Genomic DNA, 11,364 nt, shown 5'->3' with positions numbered 1-11,364 from the left:
GCTGTAATGGCAATGCACTGGAAGGGTTGTTTACACACAAGTAGAACAAACCCTCAACTAGGGCTGTGGTCTTCCCAAAACCGTATCATACATTAAAAGCTGCTCACATGCACGGCCACCACTCCCACCAACATTTAGGAATCTGGTGATTATGGGTGTTTTTATAATTAGATGAAATATTTCCTGAGCCAGGGCAATCTGCAGTAAGCATGTACATTTTGAAAGGGGCAAAGGAGTTCATTGCCCAGATATCTCTATTTAAAGGAGATTTGCTTTTGTTCAGCAGAGCAGAGCACATGGCTGGGAAATGGCAAAGTGCCAGGATGAAACTGCTCCTAATTTTCGGAGGAGGCCACTTGCTAATTACACAAACTGCAGGTGTGAAGAGAGAAGCTCAAAGTAATCAATAGCAGTAATTAATCTGCTAGACTGGAGCTAAAGAGCTAACAGCTGGACATCAGCAATGGACACATGCAACAAGATCAGCAATAATTACCTCTTTAAATATTGAATTTCCATAGCAACAATTAGGTGGATAAATAAAGGCTTGGAATCAAGGTATCAAAGCAGGATGCAGAACTACCAACACAACCCTCCTACCAAACTATGGCTGTTTTTAAAACACTGCAATATTATTCTTAGGCAGGCTGGTCTCTGAGGCAGCAGCAAGTTCCCTTTCTGCAACTTCTGGGTCCCCCGGCTAATGTCACTGCGCTGCTTCTGAACCTCAGATCAGCTTCTTTTTGTTCACCCACCACTCCCTGAGGAGAGCAGGTCAACAGCAGCAATAATGGTTCCAAGTACAAAGCGTGTTTTCCCCATAATGTGATGAAATGAACACATTAGCTAGCTTGTTACTGCAAATTAGGAATTCATTTCTCTAGAGAGTTCTGCAAGCCCTAGATCACGAAATCCCAATAGGTAGGCTATATTTTCTCTGCTGGGTCTTGCGCTCCCCTCTGTAACAATCCTTAAGTGAACTCTTGAAGCTTATTTGAAACTTTGCAGAGAAGAATGTTTGGCGCCAATGCAAATGGCGCCATTCCATCGCCAATCCTTCAACTCCAGTTTCAGTTCTTGGAGATTTTGTATTGCTTCTTTCTAAATAGCCTGCGTGAGGAACACCTTCACCCCCAGCTCACTTGGTTCCCCAGAAGCCTTGTTCCACATTCCCTCCTTCACCCATGTGCGATCTGCTATGACAGGGTTGGGGAACCTTCAGTCCACATTTGGGGCATCAGGCCTCACCTTTTGACCCAAAAGGCCATTTCCCCTAAATATCACCTACACTATCAGGTGTGGGCAGGTGGGACTACAAAGGAAGAAGCTTAAAATGAGATCCTGAGGAGAGAGAAGAAGAAATATAAGGTTACTGTGATTTAAATACTGGCTCCTCTTGTCTTCAGTCCAATTCAGTCTTTTGCTGGGTCCTTTTCAACTGAATCCAGATGAAACTACAAAGGACACTTAAAATGAGATCCTGATGGTTCCTTTGCTGGAGCAAGGCACACTCCCCCTGCCCATCAGCTGCAGTACACCTTGCTCCAAGAGCACCAAGAGTTTTCTCTTGAAACCGCTGCTAAAATGGAGTCTTCCCTCGATTTTAGTAGTGGATCCCATGCAAACTGCTTGGTGCTACTGGAGCAGCAAAGCTCCTTGCACTGCGGCTTCCAAGCACTCAGCTATCAGTCTCCAGCTGCCTACCGGGCACTTGGGAACAGATTTGGATGATGATGACATCAGGTGACTGACAGGTGGTTTGCCCCATTCATCTGCCCAAGTTGTTCCACAAGGGTGGGGCCAGAAAAAGCTCCAACTCATGCAGCCAAAAAGGTTCTCCACCCCTGCTTGCCACCTACTTTACAAAGGATATTCCTCTATTTGAAGGTTGTTGGTGAGTAGACCTCCATTTGAAGGGATTCTCTATGTCCAGTTTTAAAAATAAAAAACCAAAAGAAAGAGGAACAGGGGCCCTCAAATTACCTACCAGCACTTCACACCTGGACAGCAGACTGAGGAAGCATAGAGGTCACCTGTTCACAGTCTACTCCATTGTGCTGAAATGTAGTTCTACATTTGCATATACATACACACACACACACACACATATATATGCATATGCAAATATGAATTCCTTTTCTAGCAATGCTTTCCTTCTTCTATGCTGAAGCTAAACTGTTCACCCTAATAGCAGGGCTTTCTCACTGGTGGCACCCACATGTTGAAATGTTCCTTGGGGTTCTATCTATTTATTTTTATTTGTAATAGTTCTAGAATGCCTTTAAGGGCAAAAGCCATATCAAGGCAACTTACACGCTAAATGTACAAAACAAGCACAATAAGCATATTTAATAAATGCCAAGCTAAACTAAAATAAAGAGCATCCAGACAGCCCAAAACAAAGCAATTCAAATACAGACTAAAATCAGTGGCATAGCAAGGTCAGGTGGTACCCAGCGCAGAAAATTTCTTGTCACACCCCCCCACACACACACACATTGAAATTATTAAAAGAAGGAAAAATAAGATACAGTTGCAAGTGTTATTTTCAGGTTTATTTACTTAATATCATGAGCATAAGCACTTAAAACCTTTTTTCTGCAATGGGAATTTCTAATTTTAAAAACATGCATTTTTGCCATTTTGTAACCCCCCTCAGTGATGATACCCGGGGCGACCCGTAACCACCACACATCCCTTCCTATGCTACTAACTAAAATTCAGCAGCCATCTCACAAAGCAAAGCACAATCTCAAGCAAAGGCCAGTGAGAGCCAGTAGGAAAGCTGGTCGGGTATAGGCTCAGTCCCTTTCATTTGTGATCTCCAACCTAACTGCTCTAACAGGTGGGCACATGATGATCTCCACATGCAGACAAGGCTAATATGGGTGAGGGTCCTTAATGTAAGTCAGGCCCAAGCCGTTTAAAGGTTTTAAGGTTAAAAATAAGCCTTTCAATTTGTGCTAATAACCAGTGCAACTGGCGCAGGGTATAGGTTACATGTCATATGAGGCAAACTTTCAGCTCCCACCAGGGCTCAAGTGGCCACATTTTTTTACTAGCTGAATTTTCCAAGCCACTTTGAAGGCAGCCCTACACAGAATGCACTGCAATCATCTAACATGGGCTTCACTGCCAAGGAAAGATCAGACCTCTCTGGATAGGGATACACCTGATGTATCTGCCTCCCTAAACTACAGTGAAAATGCACAATAAATACATCCTTGAAAACCTCAAACTTACTTTGGTGGAAATCTGCATAAAATCTCTTCAATAAATCTCACCACAGGATTCCAATCCTCACAGGCTCTTGTCTGAAAAGTACATTTTATTTCACAAACAACTCTCGAGCATTGATTTCTGCCAGTAGCACTTCTGAATCTCTGTAGCCCGCAATATTTCTGTACGTGGAACTTCAAAGTCTGTAATATTGATTTGTATGGCACATCTCAATTGCCTAACAGTAAAAATGCTATTTTTGACCAGCAAAAAATGAAGCTGGGTGATACACTTTGCTTTGCCCAACAGAATTCTGAAGCATTTTGGAGTTCATTTAACACAGAACATTTGATTTGCAAGAATTTTCTGTGGTGGTAGGGGAACATAAAGGAATAGTGAATGCTGACATCTGCGGTCACTCCTGCACTGTAGTCACAATAAATTTTGAAGAAAAGTCTCCCACCTTATCCCCTGCCCTTGGTTAAAGGTATAAAAAGTCTGCTAGAGCTGAGAGGCCAATAATGTTATTCTTTTCTAACTTATTTAGAAACCAAATGTATCCCTTCACACCTGCTTTCTCCTTAATGAGTTGGCTATCGAAAAAACTTCAGATTAGCACCTGCCAGCTCCCTGCACTAATAGGAAGATTATTTTGTACCAGGAAAAAAAGTCACAATAACACTAAAAGAGAACACATTAGCACAAGCGGGAGATGACTCTGGGCCACTTCTCATGTTGCATTTCAAAGACGCAGCTGTGTGTTAGTCCTGCATGTAATGTACACATTTGTAAATATAACTCAAAGAACACAGTACAATTGTTAAGCATCTCCAGAAAAGAAACCTGGGATAACTTACCCTTGGCAGGGCCGGCTCAATACATTTTAACACCTGGGGTGAACCACAAGATGCAGCCCCCTTCCCCACTAGGAAAGAAGGGGTGAGTGAAGATCTACTGTCTGTTGCCTCCAGCTCCTAGCAGCACCACAATGCACAATAAGGGCTAGAATGTTGCTTTTGGGGACACCATCCCTATGTACCATTCGGGCTGATCTGAAGACCTGATTGTGACTGTGTACTATCCTCTGCGAAGAGGGTTCACGCTGAGGGTACCAAACCCTTCCAGGATTCAAATCAGGTTCCCAAGGTGTCTCATATCCACAAACAAAGAGGCAGGGGGGAAAAGCCCTTGCGTTCTTTGGTGGCTAATCCACAGTTCACTCGCTCTGCCCGCCATCTTCCCAACTCTGACTGCAATATCCCTACCTGGTCACCTCTCACATCACTTAATGATCCATCTGCACCATGGTGCCTACAGTAAACTACTTAATTACCATAGCTAAGCAGGTGGCTTGTTAAATATTCATCAAATTTCATTTATTCATTACCATAGAAAGCACTCCTTTTGAAACCTGCCGCTCGTGCATGTGGCTATTTTGTGTAACCATGTGGTGCCATGGTTATTTTAGTACGTCCCATTCTGCTTGGCGATGCCGCCGTCTGTTCTATCCTTTGCAAACGTCTGCTACGATTCAGTCAAAGCCCATTTCTATTTCCGTCCGTGACTTTCGACAGCCGAATAGACCTAACGTGGCACGAGCCAACCTGGATCCGGCTGAATGCTTAGAAAGAGAGATTGGGCGGGGGGTGGAGGGTGCAAAGACAGTCTAACAGCAACAGCAGCAGGGTGCAAGGCTGCAGGATGGAGAGACGGTATTCTTCCCTTCCCTGGGAAACTGTCTCTTTTTCCCAGCAGTTTTCATTTTAATCATAGAGCTGTACTCGGGGGAAGCAGTGAAAAGCTGGTGTGGGGCAGGGGGAAACAGCTGCAGCTTCCCCCCTCCCATTCACACATGCACTTTAAACTTCCCAGGCCTAGATTTCCATCAGTGTTGCTTTGTAGGGTAATTCTTCACAGAACTCTAGCCCAATGGTTGCCATCAATTTGATTTGAACTGATTTTATAAATGAATTTATTTTAGAAGCCTGTATTATTTATTTTACTGTTGTACGGCTGCTCTGAGCCCAGCCTTGGCTGGGGAGGGCAGGAGAGAAATAAATTATTATTATTATTATTATTATTATTATTATTATTATTATTATTTGGTCATAGCCCTCACATGTCAGTCTGCTGCCATGACATCTGTCTCCAAATATAGTCCATACTGTGGCATAGGACTGACTCCAAGAAATATATTAATGCATCCAGCACAGCCTATAAGTACAAACCTGGACAAAGGATTCAATTTTAGGTTTCATCACAATCAAGGCAAGTTCAGTATTGTGTTTTTTAGGGGTGCCAACTTGAATAACACATTGGGGGGGCAGGTAAGCCCCATCCCACATAACTGATCACATGAAGCAGTGCACACACACCATTTGAATGGCAATGCCCATCAGCTGGGGGAGGCAGCCCCCTCAAATATTCTACTGGGAGGCCAAAGCCCCCTTGGCCCCTAGGAGTTGGCTCCTGTGGTGTTTATTTACTTTCCCTTTTTGTCCTGTAGATTGCTTTGAGGGTTTTGTGCTGTGAAGTGATTTATATTCACTAAATAATAGTTTGTTATGAATTTGTGGGTGCTAGACATTATTGGATCTAATAGATGTTAGAATTTAATTGAGGCTTATGTGTGAAAACAGATTGCTAGACCTGTGTGTGTATTTGAGCTGTGTACTAGACACTTCTAACTCTCTGGTTTCCTTTGGAGGTATTAGCCTGGGAATGAGCCATTAAACCAAAACATGAAAACATTAAAAATAAAGGACTAAGTGTGAAAAGGCAATGACTTTTTAAATATCATTTTCCTTCACAGAAAAAGAAGCCACTACACCACACAGGCCATCTTTTCTTCTTTAAGTACCATAATAGTACCAATAAAAGCTGGAAACAGACGAAAAAGGCACCAGGGAGGAAGGTACTGAAGGAAGAACATATGCAGGGCCGTCTTACCCATAGTGCTAGGGGTGTTGGGCACCCAGGTGCCGGGCTCTCAGGAGTGCCAGACCGAGAGTCTGGGGCCCGAGAGTTGAGTCCGGGGAAGAGTCCACCCGTCAGTTGGAGCGCCACGGTGGGCTCTTTTACTGCGGGCGGCTCTGCACCATGAGTTCAGTGGTGACTGAGCCAGTGAGACACTGAGGCAACTGGCCAGCTCCACCCTCCTGCGCGCCTGGGACTGGGCAACCTGGGGGAGGGGCAGGCAGATCTTTGAATTATATAAGCAAGCCAAAGAAGAAATAGTCTTGACAGAAAGATTATAATGACATTCAGGAAGATTTCAGGAGGTCGTGACATATTGCAAGGGGAAAGCTATCGCAATTATACAGAAATGTTGCAAAGCACTGAATGAATGACCACACTGTAGAATTGACTGAAATTGAGGATTTTGCACGTCTGCTAGGTATTTAGTAGCACTATTCTACTCTAATGCAATTATAAATGTCGAACTGAACTCTACCCGAATTCAGCAGCAGAAACCTTTTCCCTCTGCTATTTCTCTAGATTCCTGTTATAACTCTCAAAAATGAAAGGTCAAGCTACCTACCTTCTCTTTATTACCCATGCTGTCTGGTTCTGTGAATGTTTACTCAGAAGTAAGTCCTGTTGATTTCAAGGGAGCTTATATCAAAATTGCATGCGCTTCACACTGAAGTTCACAATCCTTTTGCACACATTGTACAGTACTCTCGAAAGTTTCTCCTCCCTATTTGTTTTCAAATAATCTTCAATACGTTCTAGGAGGCGATATTGACAAAAGGAGAAGCACACCTACTGTAGGCTGGTAACTAATTGCAGCTGCAGTTGTAATATTCTGTCAGGTATTTTTTCGGGTACATAGAAAAATGCAAAGGTGGAGGCTATAAGCAAAGGCAAGGGGTGGTCACCAATGCATTAAAAGGTAAGGCTGCAATCCTGGGCACAGTTATTTGGGCAATAGACATCACTGAACCCAGCAGATGTTATCTCTGAGCAAACATGCATAAGACCAATGGACCTTAGTCTTAGACAGTGCTTTTTGGGGGGGGTGCATACCCCTAAACAGGGACGCAGGTGGCGCTGTGGGTTAAAGCCTCAGCGCCTAGGACTTGCCGATCGAAAGGTCGGCGGTTCGAATCCCTGCGGCGGGGTGCGCTCCCGCTGCTCGGTCCCAGCGCCTGCCAACCTAGCAGTTCGAAAGCACCTCCGGGTGCAAGTAGATAAATAGGGACCGCTTACCAGCGGGAAGGTAAACGGCGTTTCCGTGTGTGGCTCTGGCTTGCCAGAGCAGCGATGTCACGCTGGCCACGTGACCCGGAAGTGTCTCCAGACAGCGCTGGCCCCTGGCCTCTTAAGTGAGATGGGCGCACAACCCCAGAGTCTGTCAAGACTGGCCCGTACGGGCAGGGGTACCTTTACCTTTACCTTATACCCCTAAACATTTTGTGAATCTAAGTTTGGCCTCATTGAGGGGCAGTGTTTCAATATGAGTAGGAAAATGAGAGTACCCCTAAACATTTTTTTTAGAAAAAAGCACTGGTCTTAGACATTGTTAATTGTCTAAGGGGAGAGCCAAACTCCTGGCCAACAATGACAGGGCTTAATAGAGTAGTGCAGTCACTCCCCTCTCCATAGCCCTATCACTTGCAACAGCCAGGGCAGAAGGCAGGGGCAGGGGGTGGCTGTTCTTTGCTCACATGATAGCAAAGAGACCCAGATCAGGTCTGTTGCCATCAGCTGATGGCAACAAGGCCAGCTCAAGAAGCAGTGGATCCTGGGCCGGGCCAGCCCTGCACCCAAACTGTGGGAATTAGACTGTAGCTCCCATTTGTAGAGAATGAGAAAGACACCCCTGGGTCGTTTGACCCTTTAGTTCTCTTTTCCCTCCTATAAAAACTACACGAGACACCCTCCAGTGTGGTGTAGTGGTTAAGAGCGGTAGACTCATAATCTGGTGAACCGGGTTCGTGTCTCCGCTCCACATGCAGCTGCTGGGTGACCTTGGGCTAGTCACACTTCTCTGAAGTCTCTCAGCCCCACTCACCTCACAGAGTGTTTGTTGTGGGGCAGGAAGGGAAAGGAGAATGTTAGCCGCTTTGAGACTCCTTCGGGTAGTGATAAAGCGGGATATCAAATCCAAACTCTTCTTCTTCTTCTTCCTTTAAAGAATATATAACTCAGTGTACTTGCAGTTGCAGATTATGCACACCCACACACACACACACACACACACACACACACACACACTGCAGGTGGATGTTTCTTTCAGTTACTAAAACATCTTACATAGATTAAACCGTTACAGACCAACTAACATTTAGAGACTGACTGATACAGTGGTACCTCGGGTTACAAACACTTCGAGTTACAGACTCCGCTAACCCGGAAGTAGTACCTCGGGTTAAGAACTTTACCTCAGGATGAGAACAGAAATTGTGCGGTGGTAGCAGGAGGCCCCATTAGCTAAAGTGGTACCTCAGGTTAAGAATGGTTTCAGGTTAAGAACGGACCTGTGGAACAAATTAAGTTCGTAACCAGAGGTACCACTTTCCTCTGACTCAGAGGCAGGCAGCAGCACAACGCAACGTGCCTGCTGCTCTGTTAAGACTCACAAGACTGTTAATAACTGAACCAACTGAAAATAACTGCCTCAGGCGTATGACATCACAGGGTTCTGCAGCCCTTTGAAACACGAACCCTTTACATACGCCTTTTGGATGCCAACATCCCACAAAACCACCCCATTTGGGGCAGTTAACTGTGGCTTCTGCCACTTGGGATACCACTTGCGGTAACTTCCACCCACCTATGGCTTGGGTGGACATATTGGGGTGCTCCTCACTGGCAGGGCTCACCTACTGGCAATGGAGCTTCCTCACCAGTGGAAGTCAGCATATTCAGGCAAAGGGACACCTCTGCCTCATTTCCACCCCAGTACAGTGGGTCAAGGGTCTGGATTGGCTGACAAGTCATACTATGGTCCCTGACTGAAAAACAATTCCATGCTTTAATATTAGTCCTGCAAGCCCACCAATGTCATTAGTGGGCCAGTGGGATCTGTCTCTCCCATGCAATTTTGTCAACACCTTTCCTAATATGTATACATGTGTGTGCACACACAGAGACTTTGCTGTTTTCCCGATATGAAAGACTAAGCCACAAGAAGTGTGGCTGGAGCAGATAAAGGGGCGGGGGAAATCCCTCTGTCTTCAAATTGGCTGCCTCGGAGATTAAGCAGCAGGAACAGATCCTCGCTGATTCAAAAGCTGCCCCCGTGTCAGAAACCAGAGGTGCCTAAAACAAGATTTGGGTTGTAATCCTTAGACAAATTATATGCCCTGGTTTATGAAAATACGAGGACTCAATTATGAAAGGATGTTATTGAGGACACCTTCTAGTGAGCATCATTATACCTTAGCAGCATCAGATGGCAGTGCTAAAGAGACTGTCGTTTTGGCTGAGCCACAATACATTTCCTTTTATGCCTCTGCCTCTGCTTTCCCTGGCAAGGAAAGCTTCAGCAATGTGACGACGTCTACATAAAGCCAAACATGAGCCATGCCGCAGTACTTAAAGATCGATATTATTGGCCTGGCTACCAGACAGACTACACCACAGGGGAATAGCTTGATTAGCAGAAAAGTCAGTATCACATCCTCTCCTGTCAAAAAGTAAGGCTGGTATTTCACATGCTTTTATGACAAGACTGGAGAGCATGGGGTTTTTGGGAGAAAGGTGTAGAGATGGCGCAAAACTTCTTTAGCTCAGCAAAGCATTTGCATTTGGTAAGACCCAAGATATGTCTGTGTAAGGGCAGGTTCACACATGCGTATTTGACACTTGAGGGCAACAGCATCAAGGGGTGGGATTTGTAGGTGTGAATAGGCCATAACACCATGAGTAGATCTTCCAGCTCATAGAATCATAGAATTGTAGAGTTGGAAGGGATTCCAAGGGTCATCTAGTCCAAGCCCCTGCAATAAAGGAATCTCAGCTACAGCATTCATGACAGTTGGCCACCCAACCTCTATTTGAAAACCTCCAAGGGTTGGAGAGTCCACCACGTTCCAGGGAGTCTGTTCCTCTGTCAAACAGCTCTTACTGTCAGAAAGTTCTGTCTGATGTTTAGTCGGAATATCCTTTCTTGTAACCTGAAACCATTGGTTCAAGTCTTACCATCCAGAGCAGGAGAAAACAAGCTTGTTCCCTCTTCCCCTTGAGATATTTGAAGATGGCTATCATATCTCCTCTCAGTCTTCTCTTTTCCAGGATAAAGATATGCAACTCCTTCATCTGAAGTGCAAAGGCTTTTTGGTAGGATCTGCAAGGATTGGGATAAATTCATCTGGTCCACATTTAAATGTGGACCTACCTAATACGGAAGGAAGCATTTGTCAGTTTTTGTTCTCTCAGTTTCTGGTTAAGTTCTTCACATTTTTCCAGCAGTTTGTGAAGGGGGATTTTTGTGGTTTTTTAAAGACCTCATGAAACTACATCAGCATTTTCTTTCGAATGTCTCCTAATAAATATATTTTATATGCCATTTTGACTAATGTATATTTTTGCAACAATTTTTGCTAATAAAATTCATTTTTGTCTTGTATTTTCAATATATGCACTTTCATGCACACTTTCCCATAATACATGCATTTTTGTAAACACTGGATGGTTGGCGAACTGCATAACAAAATTCAGATAAGTGCATATTTCAAAGGATTGCTGTTGTTTCGATTCACATATTGTTTTGGAAAGTGCAAATTTGATAGATTCAAGCTGTCTTTTGAAAAACTGCACTTCTCTTGAGTTTTCCAGTGCAGTTTTCCCAACCAAACCATGTATGCAAAAGTATATTTATTGGGGGAAATGACAAACAGAAACTGCGAAATTGCTGGGGAGGTGGGGAAGAAATATATATTAGAAAAAACATAGACAAAAATGAGTACAGGCTTTTCGTGTGGCTTTTAATAAAAAAGTCACAAACTGATGTGCAACTGAAGCGAACTGACTTAAGAGCAGAAAAACAAAAATCTGAGAGAAGACCAGAAGGCAGACCCAATAAAAGGGAAAGTCCAATACTCCATGAAACATATTCACACCTTCACAATACTTCTGTAAAAGATGAGTAAGATTAGACCAAGCAAAACAAAACTGTCCTCACATTCACCGACTAAT

At 44.2% G+C, this 11,364-nt stretch overlaps 1 long non-coding RNA gene across 1 annotated transcript; it reads right to left on the bottom strand.

Moving 5' to 3' along the window:
- Window positions 1-255: 255 nt before the first annotated feature.
- On the bottom strand, window positions 256-5,209 carry LOC307220165. Its single transcript, XR_013840738.1, has 2 exons — window positions 3,244-5,209; window positions 256-1,454 (listed from the first exon to the last, which is right to left on the bottom strand). It is a non-coding gene; the product is annotated as an uncharacterized lncRNA (long non-coding RNA).
- Window positions 5,210-11,364: the final 6,155 nt, after the last annotated feature.

Source organism: Podarcis cretensis (assembly GCF_951804945.1).
Source record: "Podarcis cretensis genome assembly, chromosome: 7".
NCBI lineage: Eukaryota > Metazoa > Chordata > Lepidosauria > Squamata > Lacertidae > Podarcis > Podarcis cretensis.
Note: the sequence above shows the minus strand (reverse complement) of the source record. Positions and strands in the feature narration are given on the sequence as shown.